Genomic DNA, 18,391 nt, shown 5'->3' with positions numbered 1-18,391 from the left:
TAAAACACTTCAAATTTCTCTTATGAATAAAAAGTGGTTTTGTCTTAGGAACCTTAGTATTTCTAATAGCAACAACAGCACAATGGTCACTTAAATCATTACAAAAAACACCAACCGCAGAATATTTATGTAGAACATTTGTCAATATCAAATAAATCAGGGTAGATTTATCTGGGCATTTAAGAAATGTAAGAAATGAATTAAAACATGCATGCAGCAAATATCCTGCACACAGCAAATATCCTGCACACAGCAAATATCCTGCACACAGCAAATATCCTGCACACAGCAAATATCCTGCACACAGCAAATATCCTGCACACAGCAAATATCCTGCACACAGCAAATATCCTGCACACAGCAAATATCCTGCACACAGCAAATATCCTGCACACAGCAAATATCCTGCACACAGCAAATATCCTGCACACAGCAAATATCCTGCACACAGCAAATATCCTGCACACAGCAAATATCCTGCACACAGCAAATATCCTGCAAAGCAAATATCCTGCACACAGCAAATATCCTGCACACAGCAAATATCCTGCACACAGCAAATATCCTGCACACAGCAAATATCCTGCACACAGCAAATATCCTGCACACAGCAAATATCCTGGATGCAGCAAAAATCCTGCACACAGCAAAAATCCAATGGCAAAGAGCAGTGAGATAAATAATGATGTTTTAATCGTTTCGGATTTGTGTGAGCATAAATTATTTATTTTTTTGTCATTTTCTAAGGTGTCTAAAGGCACATTATGGAGGCAGACATGTAGGTTTGAGCTGACTCACCCTCTCGCTTTTTTCCTGAAGGAACTTGTGATCCATCAGTGGGTGATTCCTTGGAAAAGATAGATTTAATTTAAAAAAATGATTTGTATCATTGCGTCAAATGAAGTATGTGTTTTAACACTCAGAAAATTCCCCTATATGTTTTTATTTCACCTTTTTTTAACCAGGTAGGCCAGTTGAGAACAAGTTCTCATTTACAACTGCGACCTATGTATTGGCATGGTAGATACACAGGGATGTGCAGTGTTATTACAATGTGGATACAGTTATACAACTGTGCTGTTTGTGTAATTATAATGTATACATGCTGTAGTTGCACCAATGGAACGAACAAACAAATCTGTTTTGAAACCTATTATATTAATAGTGATACAACTAAAGATATGTAGCTCAAACAATATTGTATTTCTCTGACATTGCTTAAAATTGACTTGTGAACATTTTTTTTTTAGTTTAAGTCCATATTTACTGGCCTCTTACCTCTGATGTTACATTTGGAGTTTCCAAGCAATCTTGTTTTTCCAGACTAGAGCAAAATACCAAGAGGACACTTAAGTACCAAACTGTCTTTGGTGAGGCCATATCTGTATGAATATAGCATCAGATAAAGATAAGATAAAGTCAGTATTACACATTTGAGATGTTTTCCCCAATGGAACACCAGATGGTGTACAGATTGTGAGATAGCATGGTTGCAAAATTATACAATAAAACACAACTAAATAAGCACCAATTATGGTGACAGCTGAGGTATTTGTGGACTGTTTTCTTGATTATGTTAATTAGTAATACTCATTAACCTGATTGGAATGCTAAGAAGAAAATTGTTACGGTCTGATGAAGAAGGAAACATATGACTGACCAAATGGTTGGTCACATCTCTGCTGCATTTCGGTGAATATATTAACTTATCTTTTCTGTACATACTGATCCAATCACAATAAATGCAATTGAATCTGAAATTCATGCTCAAAATGATGCGCATAGCATGCACTCCTGGATCTGTATACTACATACAGTTGAAGACGGAAGTTTACATAAACTTAGGTTGGAGTCATTAAAACTCATTTTTCAACCAATCCACAAACGTCTTGTTAACAAACTATAGTTTTGGCAAGTCAGTTAGGACATCTACATTGTGCATGACACAAGTAATTTTTCCAACCATCGTTTACAGACAGATTATTTCACTTACAATTCACTGTATCACAATTCCAGTGGGTCAGAAGTTTACATACACTAAGTTGACTGTGCCTTTAAACAGCTTGGAAAATTCCAGAAAATTATGTCATGGCTTTAGAAGTTTCTGTTAGGCTAATTGACATCATTTTAGTCAATTGGAGGTGTACCCATGGATGTATATCAAGGCCTACCTTCAGACTCAGTGCCTCTATGCTTGACATCATGGGAAAATCAAAAGAAATCAGCCAAGACCTCAGAAGAAAATGGTAGACCTCCACAAGTCTGGTTAATCCTTGGGAGCAATTTCCAAACGCCTGAAGGTACCACACTCATCTGTACAAACAATAGTATGCATGTATAAACATGATAGGACCAGGCAGCCGTCATACCGCTCAGGAAGGAGACGCTTTCTGTCTCCTAGAGATTAACGTAATTTGGTGTGCGAAAAGTGCAAATCAATCCCAGAACAACAGCAAAGACCTTGTGAAAATGCTGGAGGAAACAAAAGTATCTATATCCACAGTAAAACAAGTCCTATATCGACATCGCCCAGCAAATAAGAAGCCACTGCTCCAAAACCGGCATGAAAAAAAAGCCAGACTACGGTTTGCAACTGCACATGGGTACAAAGATTGTACTTTTTGGAGAAATGTCCTCTTGTCTGATGAAACAAAAATATAACTTTTTGGCCATAATGACCATCGTTATGTTTGGAGGAAAAAGGGGGAGGCTTGCAAGCCGAAGAAAACCATTCCAACCGTGAATCGCAGGCATGGCAGCAACATGTTTTGGGGTGCTTTGCTGCAGGAGGGACTGGTGCACTCCACAATATAGATGGCTTCATGAGGTAGGAAAATGATGTGGATGTATTGAAGCAACATCTCAAGACAAGTTAAAGCTTCCTGACTGCACATGGGTCTTCCAAATGGACAGTGAACCCAAGCATATTTCCAAAGTTGTGGCAAAATGGCTTAAGGACAACAAAGTCAAGGTATTGGAATAGCCATCACAGAGCCCTGACCTCAATCCTATAAAAAATTTGTGGTCAGAACTGAAAAAGCGTGTTTGAGCAAGAAGGCCTACAAACCTTACTCAGTTACACCCGCTCTGTCAGGAGGAAGGGGCCAAAATTCACCCAACTTATTGTGGTAAGCTTGTGGAAGGCTACCCGAAATGTTTGACCCACATTAAACAATTTAAAGGCAATGCTACCAAATACTAATTGAGTGAATGTAACCTTCTGACCCACTGGGAATGTGATGAAAGTAATTAAAGCTGAAATAAATCATTCTCTCTACTGTTATTCTGACATTTCACATTCTTAAAATAAAGTGGTGATCCTAACTGACCTGAAACAGGGACAATTTCCTGTGAATAAACGCCAAAAATTGTGAAAAACTAAGTTTAAATGTATTTGGCTAAGGCGTATGTAAACTTCCGACTTCAGCTGTATGTACAAATAAGATATGAGAAAGATTACTTATTTTAATAATTGTGACACAGTGTCACAAACATCATATGTTATCTAAGAGTCCTTCATTTACTCTTCTGTATTCACATTGTTAAACCTTGAACAAATATTACATTTATATTTATACCTGAACCCTGTGAAAGGTCATACTTAAAAATGAACTCAATCAAATCGTTTATCTTACCTCTCCGACTCTCTAAATTGACTTCTCAAGGAAGGGCAAAAAGGTTTCTATGTGTCTCTTGCCAATTTGCAACTGTACTCTGATTCAGAAGGGTTGGGTTTTTGCGGAAGAGACATTTCAGTTGAATGCATTCAGTTGTACAACTGACGAGATATTGCCCTTTCCCTTTCCACATTTCACATCAAAACAGTTGATTAAATATAATAAAGGCACTCACCTCCTTGTCTTTGAACTGTGAGAGTGTAGTTGAGTCAGAATCTTGATTAGAATACAAAAATGTGATCATATTAATCCTGTGCTAGCCTCTCTACACTGGAATCCTATTAAGGCTAGGGCTGATTTCAAGGTGTTACTGCTAAACAACAATGCATTACATGGACCAACTCTCTCCAATTTGGTCCTGCAGTACATACCTACACATACATTATGGTCACAATACGCAGGACTTACTCTTCCAAGAATTTCAAAGCAAACAGCTGGAAGCAGGGCTTTCTCCTATAGAGCAACACCTGGGAGGGGTGCACCACGTTGTGCCAGGATTTTCGCTGTACACAACTTGAATGGGTTGAGTCACTGAAATGATCTTTCTGTCCACCCTGTCTCAGACTCCAGTATCTCTGCTGCAATAGTCTATGGGCCACGGGTCTAGGATCAGTCTATCCTATTGGGTGTAATTATCCTGTCTTATCTGGTGTTCTGTGTGAAAGACAAGGCAGTGGAGTGACAAACAACCCTTGCTGTCTCTGCCTGGCTGACTCCCCTCTCTTCACTTGGATTCTCTGCCTCTGATTCTATTTTGGAAGCTGAGTCACTGGGTTTCTAGTTGTCTCCCATGCCGTCCCTGGGAGGGGTGCACCACGTTGTGCCAGGATTTTCGCTGTACACAACTTGAATGGGTTGAGTCACTGAAATGATCTTCCTGTCCACCCTGTCTCAGACTCCAGTATCTCTGCTGGAGTCTGAGATTCCTGCTCGATCTCAGGAAAAGCACATGAATAGGCTTTTGTAGGCTAAATTCCAAGTTATGTCTTCCAATGGTGCGACTTCAGTCGGCATCCAAAGAATATCCAAATGGCTTGGAGGTAAGTATGACAGCAGTGGTGCAGTCTACGGCGATACTGATATCACTTATTATTGATATAACGCAGCAGTCTAAGGCACTGCATTTCAGAGCTAAATGCGTTACTACAGACCCTGGTTTGATTCCAGGCTGTATCACAACTGGCTGTTATTGGGAGTCCCATAGGGCATTGCACAATTGGCCCAGCCTCTTCTGGGTTAGGGCTTGGCCGGGGTAGGCCATCATTGTAAATAAGAATTTGTTCTTAACTGACTTAATATCAAATCAAAATGTATTGGTCACATACATGTGTTTAGCAGACGTTATTGCGGGTGTAGTGAAATGCTTCTGCTTCTGGTTCCGACAGTGCAGCATTATCTAACAAGTAATAACCATCAATTTCACAACAAATACATAATACACACAAGTTTCAGTAAAGGAATGGAATTAGGAATATATCAATATATGGATGAGCAATGTCGGAGTAGCTTTGACAAAAATTCTATAGAATAGAATGCAGTATATACATATGATGAGTAAACATTATTAAAACCTCTGTGGGCTAAGGGGCGGTATTCGGAAGTTCAGATAACTGACGTGCCCAAAGTAAACTGCCTGTTACTCAGGCCCAGAAGCTAGGATATGCATATAATTGGTAGCATTGGATAGAAAACACTCAGTTTCTAAAACTGTTAAAATAATGTCTGTGAGTATAACAGAACTGACAAGGCAGGTAAAAACCAGAGGAGAATCCATCCAGATTTTTTTTTTTTTAGGTCACAGGCCATTCCAATGCTTGTCTATGGGATATTCAAAGGAATTCCTCCCAAATTGCAGTTACATTGGCTTCCACTAGATGTCAACAGTCTTTAGAAAGGGTTTCAGGCTTGTTTTTTGAAAAATGAGCAAGTAGTTGTAGTTTTTCAAGGTGTCTCTCATTAGGACTCTAGTCTTGCGGCGCTCGTGAATGAGTGCGCACACTTCGGTATTTATCTCCGGTATTGAACATACTACATTCCATCTTAAATTGTGTAATTTCTTTACATATTAGGGTACCTGAGGATTGATTAGAAACGTTGTTTGACTTGTTTGGATGAAGTTTACCGGTAACTTTTGGGATTCCTTTGTCTGCATGTTGAACGAGTGGAACAGGTGGATTGCTGAATCAAACACACCAAATAAACTGACCTTTTTGAGATATAAAGAAGGACTTTATCGAACAAAGTGACCATTCGTTGTGTAGCTGGAACCCTTGGGATTGCAAACAGAGGAAGATCTTCAAAGGTAAGTGATTTATTTTATCGCTATTTCTGATTTTTGTGACGCCTCTGCTGGTTTGGAAAATATTTTTAATGTTGGTGTATGCGGAGCACTGTCCTCAGATAATCGTATGGTATGCTTTTGCCGCAATGCCTTTTTGAAATCTGACAACACGGTTGGATGAACAAGAAGTTAAGCTTTTAAACAATGTAAGACACTTGTATTTTCATGAATGTTGAATATTAAAATTTTTGTATTTTGAATTTCGTGCTCTGCAATTTCACCGGATGTTGTCGAGGATGGTTACTATTGTCCCAGGCCTACTACTATTGTATAGTCTGAAAACATGCAAATTTGATGAATGAGTTGGAGGCGTGCATGCTAACGCAGTCATGGGTGAACAGGGAGAACAGCAGAGGGCTGAGCACGCACCCTTGTGGGGCCCCAGTGTTGAGGATCAGCGAAGTGGAGGTGTTGTTTCCTACCTTCACCACCTGGGGGCGGCCTGTAAGTAAGTCCAGGACCCAGTTGCACAGGGCATGGCTCAGGCCTAGGGTGATGAACTTGGAGGGTACTATAGTGGATGGTGAGCTATAGTCAATGAACAGCATTCTTACATAGGTATTCCTCTTGTCCAGATGGGATAGGACAGTGTGCAGTGCAATGACTATTGCGTCATCTGTGGATATATCGGGGAGGTAAGAAAATCGAAAAGGGTCTAGGATATCAGGTAAGGTAGAGGAGATATGATCCTTAACTACCCCCTCAAAGCATCTCATGATGACAGAAGTGAGTGCTTTGGGGCGATGGAGATTTAGTTGAGTTACCTTTGCTTTCTTGGGTAAAGGAACAATGGTGGACATCTTACAGCAAGCTGGGACAGCAGACTGGGATAGGGAGAGATTGAATATGTCCGTAAACACTCCAGCCAGCTGGTCTGTGCATGCTCTGAGGGAGAGGCTAGGTATGCCGTTGGGAGCCTTGCGAGGGTTAACAAGCTTAAATGTCTTACTCACATAGGCCACAAAGAAGGACAGCCCATAGTCCTTGATAGTGGGCCGCATCGGTGGCACTGTGCTAACCTCAATGTGGGCGAAGAAGGTGTTTAGCTTGTCCGGAAGCAAGGAGTCGGTGTCCGCGACGTGGCTGGTTTTTCATTCTGATGATACATTTTGAGAATTGCTCTATCACTTACACCGATCCATTCCATAATGAGTCTTTCCACAGTAATCCTTTTTTAGTCTGAAAAATATGACACATTCCTAATTTCTAAGAACACTGTTTCCTGTTGGATAATTTTTTAAAGGGGTTTTAAAGTAAGAGTATTATTTCAAAAATTATATTAAATGGCCAAAGACATATTTTTGGTGTGTTTTTCCCCTGATACACAAATAATAATAATAATTTATTTACATTTAGTGGACACCTTTTTAGGACAGTCAAGAATGTTACATTGAAGTAGGCCTACATAAAATTAAGTGTGAAACATAAAGTCATAAAATCAAGTGCATCAATCAACAGTGCAATATAAAATTGAAACAATATCAAATCAAAGGTCCAGACAAAACAGGACAGATACATTGAGGAGGGAGGGGTTGGGATGAGGTTACAAGTCCGGTTTAGGTAAAAGGTTTTGGTTTAAGGTGGTAGAGTTGGTTTAGGGTAAAGGTTTTGTTAAGGTGGTAGGGTTGGTTTAGGGTAAGGGTTTGGTTTAAGGATGTAGGGTTGGGAATAGGAGCTAAAGGCCCAGGCACCCATGGTGGAAAGATGGAATGGGGAGGAGACACCCATGGTGGAGAGGTGGAATGGGGGGAGACAAGGAGACCAGCAGAGGAGGAGTGGCCAGCTGGAGGGGGCATAGACTGGGAGAAGATCAGAGAGGCAGGTGGGTGCCAGGTTATGGAGGGCTTTGTAGGTGAGGAGTGTTTTAAAGTTCATGCAGGATTGCACAGGGAGCCAGTGTAGATGGATGAGGATTGGTTTGATGTGTTCAGTTGATCTAGTGCGGGTGTGGATTCTGACAGCAGAGTTCAGAACCAAGTCTATTGATGAGTTTGGTGGGGATCTGGTGAGGAGAGTCTTACAGTTGTCCAGTCTGGAAGTAACAAAGGCATGGATGAGGGTTTATGTACTGGAGTGTGACAGTGAGGGACGGAGCCTGGAGATTTTGCGGAGGTGGAAGAACGCTGTCTGGGTGCTGGTTTTTATGTGGGGTTCAAAAGACAGGAAACTGTAAAGTTTAATTGTAAAACAGATGTCACGCCCTGACCATAGAGAGCGTTTTATGTCTCTATTTTGGTTTGGTCAGGGTGCGATTTGGGTGGGTAGTCTACGTTCTATGTTCTATGATTTTCTATTTCTATGTGTTTGGCCGGGTGTGGTTCTCAATCAGAGGCAGCTGTCTATCGTTGTCTCTGATTGAGAACCATACTTAGGTACCCTTTTCCCCCACCTGTTTTGTGGGAAGTTAATTTAGACTTTGTTCAGGGCACATAGCCCAAAGCTTCACGGTTTGTTTTTTTTGTTCTTCGTTTTGTCGGCGTCATTTTTGAAGAAAGAGAACATGTACGCTTACCATGCTGCACCTTGGTCCAGTCCTTCAGCCAGCCGTGACAGAACTTCCCACCACCAACGGACCAAGCAGCATGGTAAGGTGGACTCCTGGACATGGGAGGACGTTCTGGACGGCAAGGGAGTCTACACATGGGAGGAGATCCTGGTGGGAAGGAATCGCCTTCCATGGGAACAGGTGGAGGCAGCTAGGAGAGCAGAGGCAGCCGGAGAAAGGAACCAGCAGTATGTGGGAACGCGGCTGGCAAGGAAGTCCGAGAGGCAGCCCTCAATTTTTGGGGGGATCACATGGGGAGTGTGGCAGAGTCAGGAAGCAGACCTGAGCCAACTCCCCGTGCTTACCATGGAGAGCATGGGACTGGTCAGGCCCCGTGCTATGGGGTGATGCTCACGGTGTTGAGGCGGAGCATTCACAGGCTGGTGTGCTCGGTGCCAGCAACCCTGGAAGCTGGCATCCAGCCAGAACGGGTGGGGCCAGCTCTGCGCTCGAGACCACCAGTGCGCCTCCACGGCCCAGTGTATCCGGTGCCTCGGCCAAGGAAGAGGCCTCCTGGATGTCTCCCCAGCCCGGTGAGTCCTGTGCCTGCTCCCAGAGCCAGGACTCCTGTGTGTCTCCCCAGCCTGGTGATTCCTGTGCCTGCCTCCTGTCCAGAGCTGCCAGAGTCTCCCTCATGTCCGGAGCTGCCAGAGTCTTCCTCCTGTCCGGAGCTGCCAGAGTCTCCCTCCTGTCCGGAGCTGCCAGAGTCTCCCTACTGTCTGGAGCTGCCAGAGTACCCCTCCTGTCCGGAGCTGCCAGAGTCTCCCTCCTGCCCGGAGCTGCCAGAGTCTCCCTCCTGCCCGGGGCCCGCTACAAGGGTCCCCAGTCCAGGGTCGGCGGGGAGTGTCACCTAAGTGGTGCCGAGCCAGAGGTGGAGCGGGGTCTAAGACCCTTGCCAGAGCCGCCACCGCGGAGAAATGCCCACCCAGACCCTCCCCTATAGGTTCAGGTTTTGCGGACGGAGTCCTGACAACCAGAGATCCTTATTTATTCTCTGTGTTTGGTGAGGTCGAGGTGTGACTCAGGTGGGAGAATCTATGTTTTCTACTTCTTTGTTGTTTTTTCCTAGTGTGGTTCCCAATCAGAGGCAGCTGTCTATCGTTGTCTCTGATTGGGGATCATATATAAGTTGTGATTTTCCATTTGGGTTTTGTGGGGGGTTATTTTCTATTAGCTGTTTTGTTGCCTGACAGAACTGTGCGCTTTCGTTTTTTCTCATTTGTATTTTTGTTGCGGTGTTCAGTTTTATTAAAAATCATGAACTGCTACCACGCTGCACCTTGGTCTCCATCTTCAACCCACGAGAGTTGTTACAGAACTCAGGAGGAATGAACATGGGAGGACATCCTGAATGGTAAAGGATCCTGGACGTGGGAGGAGATCCTGGCTGGGAGGGATCGCCTCTCATGGGAGTAGACGAAGGCAGCAAGGAGGGAGCAACCATACAAGGGGTCACGGCTAGCACGGAAGCCTGAGAGGCAACTCCCCAACAAATGTGTTTGGGGGGCACACGGGTAGATTGGCGGAGTCAGGGTTTAGACCTGAGCCAACTCCCCGTGCTTACCGTGGGGAGTGTGTGACTTTTGTGTGACCGGTCGGATACCATGTTATGCGGTGATGCACACCATGGCTCCAGTGCACAGTCACAGCCCGGTGCGGTATATTCCAGCTTCCCGCATTGGCCCGGCTAGAGTGGGCATCCAGCCAGGACGGATGGTGCCGGCTCAGCGCTCCTGGCCTCAAGTGCGTCTCTTCAGCCCAGGATATCCTGCGCCGGCTCTGCGCACTGTGTCTCTGGTCTGCACAGCCCAGTGCGTCCTGTGCTAGCGCCCCACATTTGCTGGGCGAAAGTAACCATCCAGCCAGGACAGGTTGTGTCAGCTCTACGCTTGAGACCTCCAGTGCTCCATGGCCCAGTGTATCCGGTGCCTGCTCCACGCACCAGGCTTCCAGTACGTCTTCTCAGTCCGGTGAGACCTGTTCCGGCTCCGTGTATGAAGCCAACAGTGATAATCCATGGCACGAAGCCTCCAGTGATGATCCATGGCCTGGAGCCTGTAGTGATGGTCTATGGCACGAAGCCTCCAGTGAGAATCCATGGCCCGGAGCCTCCAGTGATGATCCATGGCACGAAGCCTCCAGTGATGATCCATGGCACGAAGCCTGTAGTGACGATCAATGGCAAGGAGCCTGCAGCGACGGTCCCCGGTCCGGAGTCTCCAGCGACGGTCCACAGTCCGGAGCCTCCAGCGATGGTCCCCAGTCCGGGAGCCTCCAGCTACGGTCTCCAGTCCGGAGCCTCCAGTGGCAATCTGCAGTCCAGAGCCCCCAGCGGCAGTCTGCAGTCCAGAGCCTCCGGCGATTATCTACGGTCTGGAGGTCCCGGCGACGATCCCTGCACTGTAGGCGCCACTGAAGTGGGGGGAGCCTAAAGCGGGGTGGGGTTCAGGTTTGCGGCCGGAGTCCGCACCTTTGGGGGACCTTAGAGATCCTTATTTATTCTCTTTGTTTGGTTAGGTCGGAGTGTGACTCGGGTGGGAGAATCTATGTTTTCTATTTCTTTGTTGTTTTTGCCTAGTGTGGTTCCCAATCAGAGGCACACACACCTGTCTATAGAAGGTCACACAGTTGACAGTGCAAGACTCTTCGTAGAGCTGGCCACCTGGCCTAACTGAGTTATCGGGGGAGAAGGGCCTTGGTCAGGGAGGTGACAAAGAACCTGATTGTCACTCTGACTGAGCTCCGGTAATCCTCTGTGGAGATGGGAGAAACTTCCAGAAGGACAACCATCTCTGCAGCACTCCACCAATCAGGCATTTATGGTTTAGTGGCCAGACGTACAAGCACATGATCCCCCATTGGCGTTTGCCAAAAGACCCCTAAAGGACTCTCAGATCTGAATGCCAAACGTCACGTCTGGGGGAAACCTGGCACTATGCTACGGTGAAGCATTTTGGTGGCAGCATCATGCTGTGGAGTTGTTTGTCAGCGGCAGAGACTGGGAGACTAGTTAGAAATGAGGGAAAGATGAACGGAGCAAAGTGCAGAGAGATCTTTGATGAAAAGCTGGTCCAGAGCACTCAGGAACTGAGACTGGGGCAAAGGTTCACCTTCCAACAGGACATCAACCCTAAGCAACAGCCAATACAACGCAGGAGTGTCTTAGGGACAAGTTTCTGAATGTCCATGAGTGGCCCAGCCAGAACCCGGACTTGAACCTGATCGAAAATCTCTGGAGAGTCCTGAAAATAGCTGTGTAGTGACACTCCCCATCCAACCTGACATGGCTTGAGAGGATCTGCAGAGAAGAATGTGAGAAACTCCCCAAATAAAGGTGTGCCAAGCTTGTAGTGTCATACCCAAGAAGACTCAAGGCTGTAATCGCTGCCTAAGGTGTATCAACAAAGTACTGAGTAAAGGGTCTGAATACTTATGTAAATGTATATTTCATTTTTTTAAATAAATGTGCAAAAATATGTAAAAAACAGTTTTTGTTTGTCATTATGGAGTATTGTGTGTAGATTGAAGAGGGCAAAAACTATTTAATCAGTTTTAGAATAAGGCTGTAACTTAGCAAAATGTGGAAAAAGTCAAGGGGTCTGAATACTTTATGCACTGTATGTTGTCCATGCCAAGCTCTCTGTGTCTTCCCTGTTAGATACATGTGGTGAAATGGTTGGTTCCCCTTCCGCTCTTTTGAGGAGGGGACCACCGTCATTCGATGTCTGTGCCATGAGTTAACCATCAAGCGACCATCATTTTTTGGAAACAATAAGTTGGAAGACATACTGGCAAAGGTAGTGGACTTATTATTAATTACATTTAAGTCATTTAGCAGACGCTATCCAGAGCGACTTAATGGCAGTAATGTCCTGTAAATTATCATTTTGCCTTTTTATTCAATATTCACATTTGATATTCATCTTTCAGATCTTTCTTGATAGCCTGTTAGACGTGGCAAGGAACAGTCTGGCCTCAGCTGACCTCCGGGCCCACCAGACCCCTAGTTCAATCTACATCTGATCGGCTGGAGGGTCGACATTCTCCCCTTTCATTTAATGGCCATTTTTAAAAGTCTGTTCAAAATATGTTTTGCAACCACATTGCAGCTAGCGAAGACCCTGAAGCAACAACAAGAACAGTTGTTGACACCAAAATGTTCAGTTTAGGCCAATCATATTACTGTAGTGGAGGTGTTGAGGGGGCTGAGCTACAAAGTAGTAGTGCCTATTGTCTGTGAATGAAGGGGAAGGCTATGGGCCATATATAGCTGCTATGATGTATAATTAGCAATTTCACATTCTTTGTTTCAGACCTTTGTGGTTTCTTCGGGGGAACCTGTCTTGAAGACTTTCCTGGTGGGTCCACTTCTCTGGTGGGTCCACTTTCCTCATAATCCTTGCTGGTTCAGCTTGTAATCCACTACACCTATCACTCATATAAACAACCCTGAACTCTTTACAAATCTTTGTATTCAAGTCCAAACCTTGGCTGAAGTAGCCCACGGCATCTGAATCTTCAAGTGGAACGCAAGTTGCAAAAAAATACAACATTAATTGCCGTGGATTGGAGGACAAGGTCTCTGTACCAATAACAAGCTGGATTGGAGGACAAGGTCTCTGTACCAATAACAGTTGGTTGTATTCGTGCAGGTGATATGGGGTGGAAGCTACATCATATTATTATGGCTATAAATAAAAGGCAGTTGCTACATGATGAAATGGTACAAGAGTATACTCTGCTGGACAAAAAGATTACAGCACTTGTTTTTTCAGGCGGTTTCCTACCCAAGTACTTACCAGGAATGACACGTGTATTTGGTGACCTTATTTGAAAAGAATTCTGCTCTTTTTTAAGCATGATTCCATCCCACCGAGGAACACTACATGAGTATTTACAAAACTTGTTACAATGTACGCAAAACATGAATCATATGATAACAAAGTTTACTCTGTTTATTAAAATGAAAATAAGAGAGATTATTCCCTCAGAAATTGGTACACTATACTTAAAACAATAATTACATTATAACTTAATAAAAGTGAAGTTAATAAAGTTGAATCAGTTTACTGCATTTCTTTGTGTTCAATTCTTTATTATAATAAAGTTTATTCCCCCAGTGTCATGCCCTGACCTTAGAGATCCTTATTTATTCTCTATGTTTGGTTCAGTCAGGGTGTGACTCGGGTGGGAAAATCTATGTTTTCTATTTCTTTGATGTTTTGCCGTGTGTGTGTGTGTGTGTGTGTGTGTGTGTGTGTGTGTGTGTGTGTGTGTGTGTGTGTGTGTGTGTGTGTGTGTGTGTGTGTGTGTGTGTGTGTGTGTGTGTGGTTCCCAATCAGAGGCAGCTGTCTATCGTTGTCTCTGATTGGGGATCATATATAAATTGTCATTTGCCGTTTGGGTTTTGTGGGGTGTTGTTTTCTGTTTAGGTTGTTTCCCTGACAGAACTGTGCGCTTTCGTATTCTCCGTTTGTCATTTTGTTTGAGTGTTTTTGTGAACTTTAAATATGAACAATTTCCATACTGCGCTTTGGTCTCATTCCGACGACGATCATGACACTCAGAGCAAATAGTTTGAAAGGAGAGGAGGAGCCCCTCTGTGATGAACTAGTTTTACAGGAGAGGGACCACACTGGGATTAAGTAGTTTTACAGGAGAGGAGGGGCCCAACTGTGATTAACTAGTTTTACAGGAGAGGAGGGGCCCAACTGTGATTAACAAGTTTTACAGGAGAGGCGTAACATCGTCTGTGTGTAGCTGGTGAGATGAGTCAGGCACAGGACAGCAGATATGAGTAATAAAAACACTTTTACTCAAAAATCAAAATATACACACGTAATATACAGGGCCACACAATACGGACCACAATACAACAAACAATCACTCACAAAAACCATGTGGGGAACAGAGGGTAAATAATGAACAGGTGATTGTGGGATTAAAACAGGTGTGTGAAACAAAGACAAAACAAATGGAAAATGAGAGGTGGTCGACATTCTCCCCTTTCATTTAATGGCCATTTTTAAAAGTCTGTTCAAAATATGTTTTGCAACCACATTGCAGCTAGCGAAGACCCTGAAGCAACAACAAGAACAGAGTTGTTGACACCAAAATGTTCAGTTTAGGCCAATCATATTACTGTAGTGGAGGTGTTGAGGGGGCTGAGCTACAAAGTAGTAGTGCCTATTGTCTGTGAATGAAGGGAAGGCTATGGGCCATATATAGCTGCTATGATGTATAATTAGCAATTTCACATTCTTTGTTTCAGACCTTTGTGGTTTCTTCGGGGGAACCTGTCTTGAAGACTTTCCTGGTGGGGCCACTTCTCTGGTGGGTCCACTTTCCTCATCATCCTTGCTGGTTCAGCTTGTAATCCACTACACCTATCACTCATATAAACAACCCTGAACTCTTTACAAATCTTTTGTATTCAAGTCCAAACCTTGGCTGAAGTAGCCCACGGCATCTGAATCTTCAAGTGGAACGCAAGTTGCAAAAAAATACAACATTAATTGCCGTGGATTGGAGGACAAGGTCTCTGTACCAATAACAGGCTGGATTGGAGGACAAGGTCTCTGTACCAATAACAGTTGGTTGTATTCGTGCAGGTGATATGGGGTGGAAGCTACATCATATTATTATGGCTATAAATAAAAGGCAGTTGCTACATGATGAAATGGTACAAGAGTATATACTCTGCTGGACAAAAAGATTACAGCACTTGTTTTTTCAGGCGGTTTCCTACCCAAGTACTTACCAGGAATGACACGTGTATTTGGTGACCTTATTTGAAAAGAATTCTGCTCTTTTTTAAGCATGATTCCATCCCACCGAGGAACACTACATGAGTATTTACAAAACTTGTTACAATGTACGCAAAACATGAATCATATGATAACAAAGTTTACTCTGTTTATTAAAATGAAAATAAGAGAGATTATTCCCTCAGAAATTGGTACACTATACTTAAAACAATAATTACATTATAACTTAATAAAAGTTAAGTTAATAAAGTTGAATCAGTTTACTGCATTTCTTTGTGTTCAATTCTTTATTATAATAAAGTTTATTCCCCAGTGTCATGCCCTGACCTTAGAGATCCTTATTTATTCTCTATGTTTGGTTCAGTCAGGGTGTGACTCGGGTGGGAAAATCTATGTTTTCTATTTCTTTGATGTTTTGCCGTGTGTGTGTGTGTGTGTGTGTGTGTGTGTGTGTGTGTGTGTTCCCAATCAGAGGCAGCTGTCTATCGTTGTCTCTGATTGGGGATCATATATAAATTGTCATTTGCCGTTTGGGTTTTGTGGGGTGTTGTTTTCTGTTTAGGTTGTTTCCCTGACAGAACTGTCCGCTTTCGTATTCTCCGTTTGTCATTTTGTTTGAGTTTTTTTTGTGAACTTTAAATATGAACAATTTCCACACTGCCCTTTGGTCTCATTCCGACGACGATCGTGACACTCAGAGCAAATAGTTTGAAAGGAGAGGAGGAGCCCCTCTGTGATGAACTAGTTTTACAGGAGAGGGGCCCCACTGGGATTAAGTAGTTTTACAGGAGAGGAGGGGCCCAACTGTGATTAACAAGTTTTACAGGAGAGGCGTAACATCGTCTGTGTGTAGCTGGTGAGATGAGTCAGGCACAGGACAGCAGATATGAGTAATAAAAACACTTTTACTCAAAAATCAAAATATACACACGTAATATACAGGGCCACACAATACGGACCACAATACAACAAACAATCACTCACAAAAACCATGTGGGGAACAGAGGGTAAATAATGAACAGGTGATTGTGGGATTAAAACAGGTGTGTGAAACAAAGACAAAACAAATGGAAAATGAGAAGTGGTCGACATTCTCCCCTTTCATTTAATGGCCATTTTTAAAAGTCTGTTCAAAATATGTTTTGCAACCACATTGCAGCTAGCGAAGACCCTGAAGCAACAACAAGAACAGAGTTGTTGACACCAAAATGTTCAGTTTAGGCCAATCATATTACTGTAGTGGAGGTGTTGAGGGGGCTGAGCTACAAAGTAGTAGTGCCTATTGTCTGTGAATGAAGGAAGGCTATGGGCCATATATAGCTGCTATGATGTATAATTAGCAATTTCACATTCTTTGTTTCAGACCTTTGTGGTTTCTTCGGGGAACCTGTCTTGAAGACTTTCCTGGTGGGTCCACTTCTCTGGTGGGTACACTTTCCTCATCATCCTTGCTGGTTCAGATAGTAGTCCCCTACACCTGTCACTCATATAAACAACCCTGAACCCTTTACAAATCTTTTGTATTCAAGACCAAACCTTGACTGAAGTAGCTCACAGCGTCCGAATCTGTGGAACGCAATTTGCACTTGAAGTCCATTTGCATGTGAAGAATTTGCTAATGTCGAACTGAAAGCATTCCTACAGTAGATGTATTTTGTCTAACCTAGGAGTTGATGTGTTCATTTTTAGCTACTTTGTCCTTTATGACATCTTTCAACAGTTTATATTTATTTTACCATTCATGTTGACTTAGAACACAAACTGTATTACAACAACAAACTGGGGACCATTTGCATGCATGGGAATGTTAGGGGTAGAATGGGCCAAAATGAAGTGTACATTTTTTGTGTGTTTTGTTTATTGTGGGGTAGGGGCTGTCTGTCTTGCCTGGACCACCCTGGCTCCCAGGTTCAGCAGTTGCTGGGTCAGGGGGACCCATAACTGACACTCTTGCCCAGGTCATGCTGGTGTCAGATGTGAGTCCAAAAATGTGGTTGTTTTCATTATTTTTAATGGTGGGAATTATAGTCACAAAAAACATGTTGAAATCAAGTGGTGTCAGGAAAATAACCTCACACTCAACTTCAACAAAACATAAGAGATGATCGTGGACTTCAGGAAACAGAAGAGGGAGCACCACACTTTCCACATCGACGGGACAGTAGGGGAGAAGGTAGACAGTTTTAAGTTCCTCGGCGTACACATCACGGACAAACTGAAATGGTCCACCCAGACAGACAGCGTGGTGATGAAGGCGCAGCAGCGCCTCTTCAACCTCAGGGGGCTGAAGAAATTCGGCTTGTCGCCAAAAACACTCACAAACTTTTACAGATGCACAATCGAGAGCATCCTGTCGGGCTGTATCACCGCCTGGTACGGCAACTGCCCCACCCATAACCATTTGCTTCTCTAGAAGGTAGTGAGGTCTGCACAACATTGAGTGGCTGTTGCCAACATACTGACTCAACTCGAGCCACTTTAATAATGGAAAAATTGATGTAATAAATGTATCACTAGCCACTTTAAACAATGCCACTTCATATAATGTTTACATACCCTACATTACTCATCTCATATGTATATACTGCACTCTATACCATCTACTGCATCTTGCCATCTTGATGTAATGTACCACTAGCCACTTTAAACAATGCCACTTTTATATGTTTACATACCCTACATTACTCATCTCATATGTATATACTGCACTCTATACCATCTACTGCATCTTGCCATCTTGATGTAATGTACCACTAGCCACTTTAAACAATGCCACTTTTATATGTTTACATACCCTACATTACTCATCTCATATGTATATACTGTACTCTATACCATCTCTGCATCTTGCCTATGCCATTCTATACCATCACTCATTCATATATTTTTTTATGTACATATTCTCATTCATTCCTTTACACTTGTGTGTATAAGGTAGTTGTTGTGAAATTGTTAGGTTAGATTACTCATTGGATATTACTGCATTGCCGGAACTAGAAGCACAAGCATTTCGCTACACTCGCATTAACATCTGCTAACCAAGTGTGTGGCAACAGAAAAA

At 43.3% G+C, this 18,391-nt stretch overlaps 1 long non-coding RNA gene across 1 annotated transcript; it reads right to left on the bottom strand.

The window, feature by feature from the left end:
• Positions 1–787: 787 nt before the first annotated feature.
• Positions 788–4,166, bottom strand: LOC135534397 (uncharacterized). Its single transcript, XR_010454682.1, has 3 exons — positions 3,853–4,166; positions 1,279–1,382; positions 788–847 (listed from the first exon to the last, which is right to left on the bottom strand). It is a non-coding gene; the product is annotated as an uncharacterized LOC135534397 (long non-coding RNA).
• Between the last annotated feature and the right edge of the window lie 14,225 nt (positions 4,167–18,391).

The sequence above is a fragment of the Oncorhynchus masou genome, unplaced genomic scaffold, assembly GCF_036934945.1.
Source record: "Oncorhynchus masou masou isolate Uvic2021 unplaced genomic scaffold, UVic_Omas_1.1 unplaced_scaffold_3348, whole genome shotgun sequence".
In the NCBI taxonomy this organism is placed as follows: domain Eukaryota; kingdom Metazoa; phylum Chordata; class Actinopteri; order Salmoniformes; family Salmonidae; genus Oncorhynchus; species Oncorhynchus masou.
The sequence above is the reverse complement of the archived record's forward strand: the minus strand, read 5'-3'. Positions and strand labels throughout refer to the sequence as shown.